The 13,452-nt window shown below is 33.5% G+C and overlaps 1 pseudogene; it reads left to right on the forward strand.

Annotated features, from left to right (window-relative positions):
• The window catches only part of LOC126691209 (probable L-type lectin-domain containing receptor kinase S.5), a 40,754-nt pseudogene that overhangs the window by 7,767 nt on the left and 19,535 nt on the right, over positions 1-13,452 (forward strand).

Here is a 13,452-nt window from a genome sequence, read left to right on the forward strand (position 1 = left end):
CTAACTAGTTGATTACTGATAATACAACTGTAGCTTTTGAGGTTTTGCATAGGATAAGGAACAAAAGAACAGGAAAGAAAGGGTAGATGGAAATTAAACTAGACATCAGTAAGGCCTATGATTGAGTGGAGTGGGTTTTCCTATGGAAAATCATGTTGAAGGTAGGATTTGATGAACGGTGGGTTCACTTAGCCATGGAGACAGTACACACAACTGCATACTCGGTGCTCATCAATGGAGAATCAAAGTGGTACATCACTACATCATGTGGGATAAAACAAGGAGATCCCCTCTTTCTATATCTATTCCTTTTGTGTACAGAAGGCCTCTCTTCTCTAATCAGTAAGGCCATGGAGAGGAAGTAGTTGCATGGCATCCTATCTTGTACCAATAGAGTGTGTATATCCCACCTATTATTTGCAGATGATAGCTTCATTTTCTACCAAGTGGCGGTGGAGGAGGGTCAATGTGTACTCGATATTCTTGGAAGATACGAAGCCGCTTCCGGTCAAGCCATCAATAGACAAAAAAACATCCATTTTCTTTAGCCGTAACACAAGGCAAACGGTTAAAATGGATATCCAGGCACCCTCTGGGGCTAGCATTATGAAGGATTGTGAAACTTATCTTGGCTTGCCTATGGTTGGTGGAAAATCAAAGGTGAACACATTTAAAGGCTTACATGAGAGAGTAATAAAGAAAGTGATGGGTTGGAAGGAAAAATTATCTCAAAGGTGGGGAGGGAGATACTTATTAAAACAGTTCCTCAAGCCATCCCTACGTACACTATGGGGATTTTTAAAATCCCAAAGGCCTTATGCGACACACTAAACTCTACACTAGCCAAGTATTGGTGGGGCCAGATAAAGGATGAGAAGAAAATTCACTGGATCAACTGGAAGAAACTTTGCAGACTAAAGGGAAGATGAGGTATGGGTTTTAGGGATATCCAAGCTTTTAACTTGGCTTTATTGGAAAAGCAAGCATGGAGACTCCGTCACAACACTTATTCATTATTTTTTTGAGTGTACAAGTCAAGGTATTTTCCAAATTGTTCTTTTATGGATGCTAAATTAGGGAGTAACCCATCATATGTATGGAGGAGTTTATTGGCAGCCAAGGAGATAATTTGTGAAGGATCAAAATGGGGTGTGGGTGAAGGCAGAACCATTGGTGTGACCACACATAAGTGGCTCTCTCATAAGCCAATTTTCCTCGAAGAACAATAGCCGGACTTGATGGTAAAGGACTTATTAGATGGTGATATGGAGCAGTGGGATAGAGAGAAGATTTTCTATCTCTTTGCATACAAGACACACATGGAAATCATGTATATTCCATTATGACAAAATACCACTCAGGATGTGCTGATTTGGAAGGAAAATAAGTCGCAATCGTTCACTAGTAAAATCTATCTATCAAGTGGCCCTTAGGATGAAGGCAAACACACAAACTTAACACTCCACAACAAGCACAGAATGACCCTTATGGAGGAAGATATGGCGACTAAATGTCCCCCCCAAAGTCCACATGTTTCTCTGGCGTGCATTCAAATGTATTGCCAACCAAGGAAAACCTCCATAAGTGAAGAGTGCAAGTGGATCCTCATTGTGTAATTTGTTGCCAGCAACCAGAATCAGTAGGCCATTTGTTGTAGGAATGTGCTCTTGCAAGGAACGTGTGGGCACTTTGCCAAGGTGGACTCCAAAAATGTGCAAATAGTTGCTATGACTTCTTCCTACTTTTTCAGGTGTTGGTGAAAAAGTTGCCTCTAGTGGAGTTGGAGAGGTGGTTAGTGACAACTTGGGCAATCTAGAACGCAAGGAACAAATACTACTTTGAAAAAACCCAAACCATCCAAAAGAAATTTTGAGTAGGGCTCTCGACTTCTTGTAGGATTACCAGACGCTGATGGTAGCACAACAACACACCTAAGCCATGAGGATGGCTTCTTGGAGCTTAGGATGGAGTGGGACCACACAGGGTATAAGGGGTCTTTGAAGAAATTGGAGTTTTTAAACTTGTATTAATTTTCCTTTTTTCCCCTGTTTTTGGACTACTTGAATAGGGTATATATGTTTGTGAGAGACCTCGAAAAAAGTGTCCTTCAAAAACGAGATTCAGGTACCTTTTAGGGCACCTCTCTTTTTCGGTAAGTGGTGTGAAGTTGCTACTTATTTTTTATACAAAAAACAAGAAAAAATAAATAAAACATAACTGCATAGTATCCTTTCATTGATTGAATAAAGAATTACATATTTGAAAAATTACATAGTTTTGGGTCCTAATTACAAACTACCAAATAATTACATGTTTTTTTTGTCCTAGTTACATTCTACCCAAAATAAAAAGTAAAGACAAGGCTAGATCTACTTAGCCAAAGACCTAAATCCGGAGGCTAGGTTACGGAATGGGAAGGTGTTAGGCACCCATTCCGCCCAGACAAAGTCTGGTCTTCTATACTCTTGTGACCAATATACCTTTTTATGCATGTTATGAATGATATGTTGAACATGTGAAACAAAAACTAGATCACACAAATTTATTTATGAATGAAGTCTCTTCTTTTGAAAATAATTTGATCTATTTTGATTGGTAAAAAAAATGGATTTTGATTTGTCAAAATACCAAATCTATTTTGTAGTATTTAAAAAAATGGTTTTTGATGACAAAAATTCAAATCTATTTTGATTGGTAGACAAAATGGTTTTTAATGACAGAAAAATTAGACCTGTTTTTTATATGTTTTAAAAGAATGAAAAATATTTTTTTTTTTTTTTTTTTTTTTTTAAGAAGAGAGTTTCACTCATAATTTAAATTTATGCAACAAACACAAAAACAATCATGTTTTATCTTTTTCTTTATTTCAAAAATCTGCATGCATTAAAAAAATCAGATCTATATTTAAGGAAGATACAAATCAGTTTTTTGATAATAAAAAAAAAAAGTTCAAATTTGCATCTAATGAAGACACAAACCAGTTTTGATTAAAGAAAATCAAAATCTACATCTAAAGAAGATGCAGATTTGTTGTATTTTGAAGAAAAATTTAGATCTACATCTAAGGAAGATGCATATCTGTTTTATACTTTTATTGTAAAGAAAAATTCAGATCTACATCTAAGGAAGATGCAAATATGTTTTATTTTGAAGAAAAAATCAGATCTACATCTAATGAAGATGTAGATCCGCTTTATTGTGAAGAAAAATTCAAATTTGCATCTAAGGAAGATGCAGATCTATTTTGTGGTGAAGAAAAATTCAGATCTACATAGGGGTGTTCACCAAACCGCATCAAAACCGCCCGCAAAATGGCATAACTGTACCACACTGCAAGTAAAAATGCACCGCATCACACCATACTGCATGGGGCAATGTAGTTTACGATTTTATAATAAGAAAACTACACAAACTGCACCACACCGCACCCTTTCTATATATTAATATATTTATTTTTTTAATATTAAATATATTATTAATAGTTTAATAACCCTAGTTTTCAAAAAAAAAAAAAAAAAGTTAATAACCTTAGCAAGTGTTGATTAGGAAAGCCAACCTAAAATAAAGAAAAACTAGTTCAATAGTTTAAACTTGGCCCAAAACAAAGGGAAAAATCAATCTTAGACTGGGCAGGAAAAGACCAAAATTTGAAAAATATACTGGTTTCAAACCATTCAAACTATATCTTATACACTACACCGCACATGTGACCTAAAAAATGAGGTGCGGTGTGGTTATGATTTTGTCTAAACTCTAAACCACATCAAACCGCACCGCACCGCACATGTGACCGCAAAAAAGAGGTGTGGTGTGGTTGTGATTCTGGTTAAACCGCACCGTAAAGTGCAGTGCTAAAAATGGCTCAAAATCGCATTACACCGCGAACACCCTAGATCTACATCTAAGGGAAAATGCAGATCCATTTTATTTTGAAGAAAAATTTAGATCTGCACCTAAGGAAGATGTAGATCTGTTTTATTTTGAAGAAAAAGAGTTGATTACATGCCAATCTTTAAAACTAAGAAACAAATTACATCAATGAACATATTTTCATAAACCAAATTTAAAAGGTAGAATATGAATATCTAAAACAATTAAGCATGCATCATCCTGATAAAGAAAAGAATGAAAAAAAAGAAAGAGAAGGTTAGAAAACAACCTCTTGCATAAGCACACTTTGTTCTTAACAGGATGTTTTAGGGTTCAAAGAAATTTATGCAATTCTCTTTGAGACCTAAAACCCTAATTTAAGCAGCAACACCCAGAGAGGGGATTAGAAAATATAAGTAATTTGAGAGTCTAAAACATATGCCTCCCAGAGCGTAAAAAAAGGTGTTGAATTATGAGGTTCAGTCTTTATTTATAGAGGACAGAGGGTTCCAAAAATAGGTACGAACAATTTGGATTTGAATTCGGACGCATCCTTTTGAGAAAAGGTCGAAAAGGGTATGCATTATTGTCACCAGAAGGTCATTGGGCCAAAGCCTAATACATGGAAATTTAGCCCTTTTAGAGTGCCATTCAGCACTCCAAAAGTGCCGAATTGGCCTTTGGACTTCGATCGTTCTTTCGCGTTCGAGTGTCATTTGGACTCCTCTTCTAGGGTTTTTTGGCCGGTCCTTGTACCTAGACATGTTTTCTTCCTCCATCTATGATTTTTCGTCTCTTTTTGGATAATTCAGGTTATTTAAGAACAATTATCATGTAGATAAATTCCCTAAAATAAATCTTGATAAAGCTCAGATTATCTACAATTTTATTGTTATCCAATCATCCCTTTTATTCCCATGCATGCAATCCTATTTTAAACACTAATTATCAACCAATCACAAAATTATTTAATTAATTTTAATGGTTTAACCAATTAGAATTAATTTAAACTAATCATGTGTGGTCGACCTTACCTAGACACAATGCATGTTAATCGTGCAAACTTGATCATGCGACATCTTTCGATCCGATGGCCTAATTTGAAAACCGGAAGCACTGTTGCGACTGTTAGAATCTCAAGATCATTTTTATGATATGTAATGAATGAATTAATGCATGTAATGCAAAGACAAGTTGATGCATGTAATGCAAGAACCAATTGATGCATGTGATGCAATCATGATTTTTGTGGTACATGGATGGTCATTCAAGTTATTTTCCTTGATTAAATCATGGGTGCAAAATTGAGTGTCTACAATGTTATATATGTATTGGCTTTTATCAATAACACTTCTATCTTTTACCTTAAAAAGATTAGGTTAGAGTAGAATTCTATCTTAGAAAAAAAAATCAAATTCTCAAAACTACTTTTTCTAGATGAACAACTAAATAAATATGGAATATCTCTATACTCCTTACCTATGCAAATGTGCAAATGACTCTGCATGTTTGAATTACTTGTTTTTTTAGTTTCAATCTACGATGTCCACTCTTAATAATTGTGTTTTATCATCAGACCAATATATCAATTGATTTTGGTGTAAGAGGGGATCAAACCTCATCTCTTATTCAACTATAAGAGATTTATCAATTAAGCTAACTAGGATTCACACATGTTTGAATTAGTTAAAGAAATTCTTCATAGCTAACTTTTTTTAATTTTTTGTTATTAAAATGTTTGTTGTTCTATCAAATCAATTCCTTCCATCTTTAAACAGTTTAGCTGGCTCCATTGAGTTATTTATAATTCAACATATATATATATATATATATATATTTCAGTATACTTGAGGTAATGGTATGGATTTAATTGCACTTATAGATAAAAAATTAATCTAGCTTGTTGAGAAGTGTCGGACTAACCAATTCTCCAAAAACAAAGAACTTAGAAGACAAATCAAAAAAATCGAATAAATATTTATTTAGAATTCTATCTTAGAAAAAAAAATCGAATACTCAAAACTACTTTTTCTAGATGAACAACTAAATAAATATGGAATATCTCTATACTCCTTACCTGTGCAAATGTGCAAATGACTTTGCATGTTTGAATTACTTGTTTTTTTAGTTTCAATCTACGGTGTTCACTCTTGATAATTGTGTTTTATCATCAGACTAAGTTGTCAATTGATTTTGGTGTAAGGGGGATCAAATCTCATCTCTTATTCAACTATAAAAGATTTATAAATTAAGCTAAATAGGATTCACACATGTTTGAATTAGTTAAAGAAATACTTCATAGATGACTTTTTTTAATTTTTTGTTATTAAAATGTTTGTTGTTCCATCAAATGAATTCCTTCCATCTTTCAACAGTTTAGCTGGCTACATTGAGTTATTTAGAATTCAATCATTTTCTAGAAAAAAGATATATATATATATATATATATGTTAAATATTAGCATTGATATACCATGTTGAATATGCTAGTATGGATGCGGAAGCAAAAGCATAAAGTATAAAACACAATAACACACGAGGGTTACGTGGTTCAGCTTAACGGCCTACATCTACGGAGGAAACCCTAAAGTCCTACATCAATAATATATTATAGTACAGTACAAATCCTGTGTTACAATGAATCATAACATGTGCATATATAGTAGACTAAACCCTAGACTAATAGACTTCTAGTATAAGTAAGAGACTTGGCTTGCACACAAAGTAAAATTAGGCTTGGGCTTATGCTAATGGGCTAATATATCTCTAACACCCTTTCTCAAACTCAAGATGAAAGCTTAATGAAATCTTGAGATTTGATAAGGTTCAGAAGATCCCTTGAATGAAGTTTGGCTCTGTGACGATAGTTTGAGGAAGGCAATGGTCTTGTAGTGTTGATGCGACTTCTAACGGTGGCATGACTGTACCGGAGAATTTTGACGGCAGCAGTAAAAAGCTAAAGAAGATGAACACAGCGAAAAAACACCGAGAAAGACAAAAATTGCTCTTAAATATACCACAAGGATAGAAAATCATGGCCATGAGAAGGTGACTCTGATACCATGTTAAATATTAGCATTGATGCACCATGTTGAATATGCTAGTATAGATGCGGAAGCGAAAGCATAAAGTATAAAACACAATAACACACGAGGGTTACGTGGTTTAGCCTAACGGCTTACATCTACGGAGGAAACCCTAAAGGGCTATATTAATAATATATTATAGTGTAGTACAAATCTTGTGTTACAATAAATCATAACATGTGTATATATAGTAGACTAAACCCTAGACTAATTATATATATATATATATATGTGTGTGTGTGTGTGTGTGTGTGTTAAATATTAGCATTGATACACCATGTTGAATATGCTAGTATGGATGCGGAAGCGAAAGCATAAAGTATAAAACACAATAACACACGAGGGTTACGTAGTTCAGCCTAACAGCCTACATCTATGGAAGAAACCCTAAAGGGCTACATCAATAATATATTATAGTATAGTACAAATCCTATGTTACAATGAATCATAACATGTGTATATATAGTAGACTAAACCCTAGACTAATAGACTTCTAGTACAAGTAGGAGACTTGGCTTACACACAAAGTAGAATTAGGCTTGGGCTTATACTAATGGGCTAATATATCTCTAACACCCTCTTTCAAACTCAAGATGGAAGCTTAATGAAATCTTGAGATTTGATAAAGTTCAGAAGATCCCTTGAATGAAGTTTGGCTCTGTGACGGTAGTTTGAGGAACGCAATGGTCTTGCAGTGTTGATACAACTTCTAACAGTGGCATGACTATACTGGAGAATTTTGACGGCAGTAGTAAGAAACCAAAGAAGATGAACGCAGCGAAAAAACATTGAGAAAGACAAAAATTGCTCTTAAATATACCGTAAAGACAGAAAACCATGGCCACAAGAAGGTGGCCCTGATACTATGTTAAATATTAGCATTGATATACCATGTTGAATATGCTAGTATGGATGCGGAAGTGAAAGCATAAAATATAAAACACAATAACACACGAGGGTTACGTGGTTCAGCCTAACGGCCTACATCTACAGAGAAAACCTTAAAGGGCTACATTAATAATATATTATAGTGTAGTACAAATCCTGTGTTACAATAAATCATAACTTGTGTATATATAATAGACTAAACCCTAGACTAATAGACTTCTAATACAAGTACGAGACTTGGCTTGCACACAAAATAGAATTAGGCTTGAGCTTATGCTAATGGGCTAATATATCTCTAACAATATATATATATATATATATATATTGAGTATACCTGTGGTAATGGTATGGATTTAATTGCACTTATAGATAAAAAATTAATATAGCTTGTTGAGAAGTGTCAGGACTAGCCAATTCTCCACAAACAAAGAACTTAGAAGACAAATAAAAAATTGTAGACAATGAAAAAGGACTCGTTCTCCCTGGGTATGTTAGTCATATTACTCTGCTTTAAAATTTGATGATAGCCTGACAAGCTCCGTTGACATTGCTATAATATAGTTTCGTTGTTGATTCGGTTAGAGGAGAGCCGTGTCCAAATTACAATATTTTATCCAAAAATAAAACAAAATTATTATAAAATTCATAGTCTTCTTAAGTTTTTTAGATGAACTTAATACTCATTGGCTCGTAGAAAAATGACGTGCGTGCCACATTCAACTGTGAAAGCCCATATATACTAAAGAAAAATAACTAGACTCCTTCAATTTGATCTATATTATCTTAAAATTGTTCATAAAAAAAAAAAATATATATATATATATATATAATATATTCAAATTAGTTATAGTGCCCAGGACCAGAAAATTTTCAAAGAAAAATTTCTAAATGAGGTGCTTATAATTCTATAAACAAACATAATTGGAATTTGTAGATGAGAGAGAAAACAGAATGGGGCCACTTACTGTTTTTGCTTTTTTGTTCTATGTTTGATTACAGCTTGAGTTAGAAAATGTTTCTTTTTCGTTTGTTTCATTCAAATGAAAATTCATTTATAATTTTTGTTTCCCATTAACCACAAAAAAAAAAAATTAAAAATTAAAAATTAAAAAAATGTGTTCCATTTCGAATGCATAAAATGCAAAATTTGTTCGCAACAAAGTACATTTTTATTGCACCAAATACTAGAAAATGTAGCACAAAGTCATGTGACCCTTCGCATTTAAGGTTTTTATTTTATTTTATTTATTTATTTACGTTTCAAAAATTTTAATTGTGACCCTTTATGTTTGACTTCATTTTTTTATTAACACTGTCGTCCATGCTTTTTAGTAATCTAATTGTCTATAATATGTTTTACTACCTACAATTATTAAATTCCTTGCATTCTACAGCATTTTAGAGGTAATAGTTGAAGGACATTTAGGGTCCGTTTAGATACAGCTGAAACTGAAAAGTATTGTAACAAAATAATTTTTAAATGTGTGAATAGTACAGTGAGACCTATTTTTAATGAAAAAGTTGTTGAAAAATAAATTTTGTGGGTCCCGTGAACAGTGCACGGAACACACTGATTTGTTGAAAATGTGAGAAAAGTCAAACTTTACGGCTACTATTCATGAACAGTGCATGAACAGTAGCCGTAAGTCTCACAAACGCGTGCAAAAAAATAAAAAAATAAAAAAAAGAAAAACGCCAGACGCAAACACGCTGGGTTTTTCAACCCAATCCAAACGTAACTTTAATGTCATATTAGTAACGGAAATGTCAGAAATTTTATTTTATTTTATTTTATTTTTAAACACCCATTCCTAGAAATGTTGTGGTCCTTGTTTCTTGCCTATAATAAATTTAAAACATTTAGGTAACGTTTGGTATGGGTAATGTTTTAAGATTTTCGGGAATGTTAAAAAATTATTATATTTGATTACAAATCACACAAGGAAACCAAATGCTAGGAGTGGATTCCCACTTAACCACTTTCTTTTAGGAATATAGATTCCCTTTGAAATAAGTGGGTATCTAGATTTCCAAACTTAAAAAAATTACTTTTGTTATAAATTGACAATTTTACTAGTTTTCACTTATCATTTAGCCAATGGAGATAAAACATACTTATCAAAAAAAAAAAAAAAATAGAGATAAAACATAAAACAAATCATCAATATCTATTCCTTTATTTTTATCTCTTCCCACCACAACAACATAAATGTTAAAATAAAATAAAATATTTATATCTCCTATTTGGATTGGTTATTTGCTAAAATAAAATAAAATATTTATTAACAAAACATGATGTTGTGATTTTCATAAAGGACAGGAATTTAAATAGTTATTTATTTTTGTATTATACATATCATTTTGAAATGTTAGACTATAGTTTTAATGAATTTGTCTTAATTTATAGTTTATATTTTGTTTGTTATTTTTATTTGGAGGAAAATTTTAAAAAAAAAATTTGATATTGAGTTTATAAATCTAAGAATAGTATGGAAAAAATAAATAATCCTTTAAGATTCCTATGAATAAATCAAACATAGGAATAGTTACATTCCAAGGCGTCCAGATTGCAAAAAATCACATTTCAAGGAATTTGGATACTAGGGGTAATATGAATTCCCCCATACCAAACGCCACCTTAGAGTAGTTATTACTTATTACACCTTTAAATCCTTTATAAATTATAAATTAATGTAGAAATATCATAATCCTACAAAATCCCACCATTTAAATAAGGATCTTAAAGATCCTACAAATTTTAAATTTTACTTAAGATCTGAATTGTTTGAAGCTATTTGAATCTTAAAATTATATTATTGTAAATCTAAATCAAGATTAACCATTACCCACCCATTCAGAGTATTATTGTGACCACTTCCACGATTCCATGTTATTTGAGTGGGCATATGATATTCTACCATTTGAAGTTGAACAACAATAATATATTGGATATTAGTATTATCGTAGAAAGTTCAGGGAAATTTCACTCTTCTAAAAGTTTGATAGTCTAGAAGCTAAAAACCTTACATATTTGTACATGAACAACATTTGTCATCCATAAAATCTAAAGTTTGCTTTCGTTCATCTTTTTTTTTTTTTTTTTTTTTTTTTTGATGAACTGCTTTCATTCATCAAAATCATTATTGAACCTCACCAGAAATTGAAATTCTAATACCTTTATTAAGATCCTTCTGCCCTTTCCATAGATTAAGACCGTATCTGTGTATGCTGTGAGTAGAATGTGCTTTTCACAGGTTGTTAAGTCCCTTTTTCAGGTAGTCCTCTTGGGCGGAACTCTCACTCAAGTAAGGTGCTTTAGTTTTAATTATCCAGTATTCAGTGATTCTGATCATCTGACTAAGTCCAAAGATTCAAATATTGAGTTGGGTGCTATTCAAGTTATGAGGAGCAAATAGAATTGGGAAAAACTGAAAATTGTATTGAATAAACTTAGTTTGTTCCTTATATACAATATCGGGTCAACCAATGATAGAAGCAGAGCTAACAAACTAAACTTCTCACGTGTAAACACTAATAATAGAAAACTAAAAACTACAAGTCGTATTATAAACAGTACATACAATTGCTAAACTACAAGTGCATCAGCTATAGCTTCGTACAAGTGCATCAGATATAGCTTCTTGAACTTCAACCACATCTGTGGAATCTTGCTTCCTCTGCTCTAACTGCTCAGCTATTCTGCCTTGATCTTGATACAAGTTACATTAGATGTTGGTGGAGCTCCTATTACAAATCTTTCTGGGTAGGTCTTTCACAACACTGCATTCAGATTATGGGACAAGACCAAAGGTGTGACAGCAAATTTCAGTACCACCTTTGTACTTATATCAGTCCTAAGACATCTCCGAGAGGTGAAGGTGAAAGTTCAAATATGTGTATAAACACCCTTGAACGTTTAGACCTCCAATTAACAAATTAACCAATTCAAGTTTTATATCAAACGTCTAGTGTACGGAAAATGAACATAAGTCATAATATAGAATTGGAAAAACTATCTAAGCCAAATTAAAATCACAACTCACAGCAGATAATAAAAGGCAAAGATAAAAGGGAAGGAAGATGCAAACACAAAGACAACATGCGATGTGTTATCGAAGAGGAAACCGAAGCCCTCCGCATAAAACCTCTCCGCCGGCCTCCAAGCAGTAAACAATCCACTAGAAAATGTAGTTGGGATACATGGACAGCAATAGACTCTCCAAGCCTAATCTACCCAGTGCACCTAAGCCCTCCAAGCTTCTTGCTCCAACGAGGTTGCGCCAAACCTTTTTCTTTTCTAGCTTCTCGGATTCCGCTACTAAACCGTAGCATCAACCAATGTAGATTGGTTCCTTCCTAACTGCTTCTCAGAACACCAAACAGCCCTCTCATAGTGATGAATATGGTGAGAACAAGGTTTTGGTAAAATGCCTTTCAAGGGTTTGACAATGGAGAGGAAGAGAGTTGAGGAATTTTAAAAGACTCTAATGTATAGATTGTAGGTGAATCAATCTTGTTTTACTCTAGGGTTTCTCTCTCAAAATTCACTCTGGAAGCTCTCTTTCATTTGTGGGTATAAGGGGTATTTATACTGGGGTGAGAGGAGAATGTGAAACGTCAGGTTTTTCAAAACAGGGGTGGCTCGCGGCTTGGCCTCACAACTTGACTGAGTCGCGAGACCCAATCGCGAGATAACCGTATGGCCAGTTGTCCTGTTTTGTCCTGTAGTGCTCCAGCTAGCATGATTGTTCACCTTCTGGCATGCTTGGCACGTGTGCTGCATCTGGCGGCTTGCAGCCACAAGTCACCCGCGAGATCAAGCTGCGAGTCTTTGTTTTCTTGCACACTCTTGAGCAATCAACACTCTATCCCACTCACTACCCTTACAACAAACCCACCTAAATATAGGGTTACTAAATGCTGAAATACAAGCAAATTTGGCACGGAATAAAGCCAATAAGATGGTTGATTAAATTCAACCTTACAATCTCCCCCTTTGGCTATTCCGTGACAAAACCTTAAAACAGACTCTAGACTTAACATGTAAGTTGGGAACAGTTGAGCAAAACTCACTCACACCTAACTCTAGAAGCTGTGAAGCACTTGAATCATAAGAACATGAAACTCCTGAAACACAACAATACACCATGATCATTGTATGCAGAAAAGTATGAAATGCATATGAAACAGGCTTAAGGTGATCAAGCAAAGATGAAGTGAGGTATCAAATCATGGCTTGATTAACCAAGTAATCACCACAAGGTAGTGATCACAGTGTTCATTCACACTTGGAATGAACACTTGAACATACAAGTTAACAAGAACAAAGCAAGTTACTTGTATGCCTAACACTCAACCAATGCATAATACACTAAATATATGCATCTAGGAACAATCCTACAAGGGCACAAGAGTGACAGTACTTAAAAGAAAATGCAATACATTTAGATAGAAGTACTGATTTAAACAAAGCATAAAAGGCTGCATAAAGCATGGTACAAACCATAAAGCCTACAAATATGCATAAAACATAACCCTAAAAGCTTACATAAGCAACATGGGTACAAAACACAATATATACTGAATAACATCAACAATATATATAAAGA

This window comes from Quercus robur, chromosome 7, assembly GCF_932294415.1.
Source record: "Quercus robur chromosome 7, dhQueRobu3.1, whole genome shotgun sequence".
Classification (NCBI taxonomy): Eukaryota; Viridiplantae; Streptophyta; class Magnoliopsida; order Fagales; family Fagaceae; genus Quercus; species Quercus robur.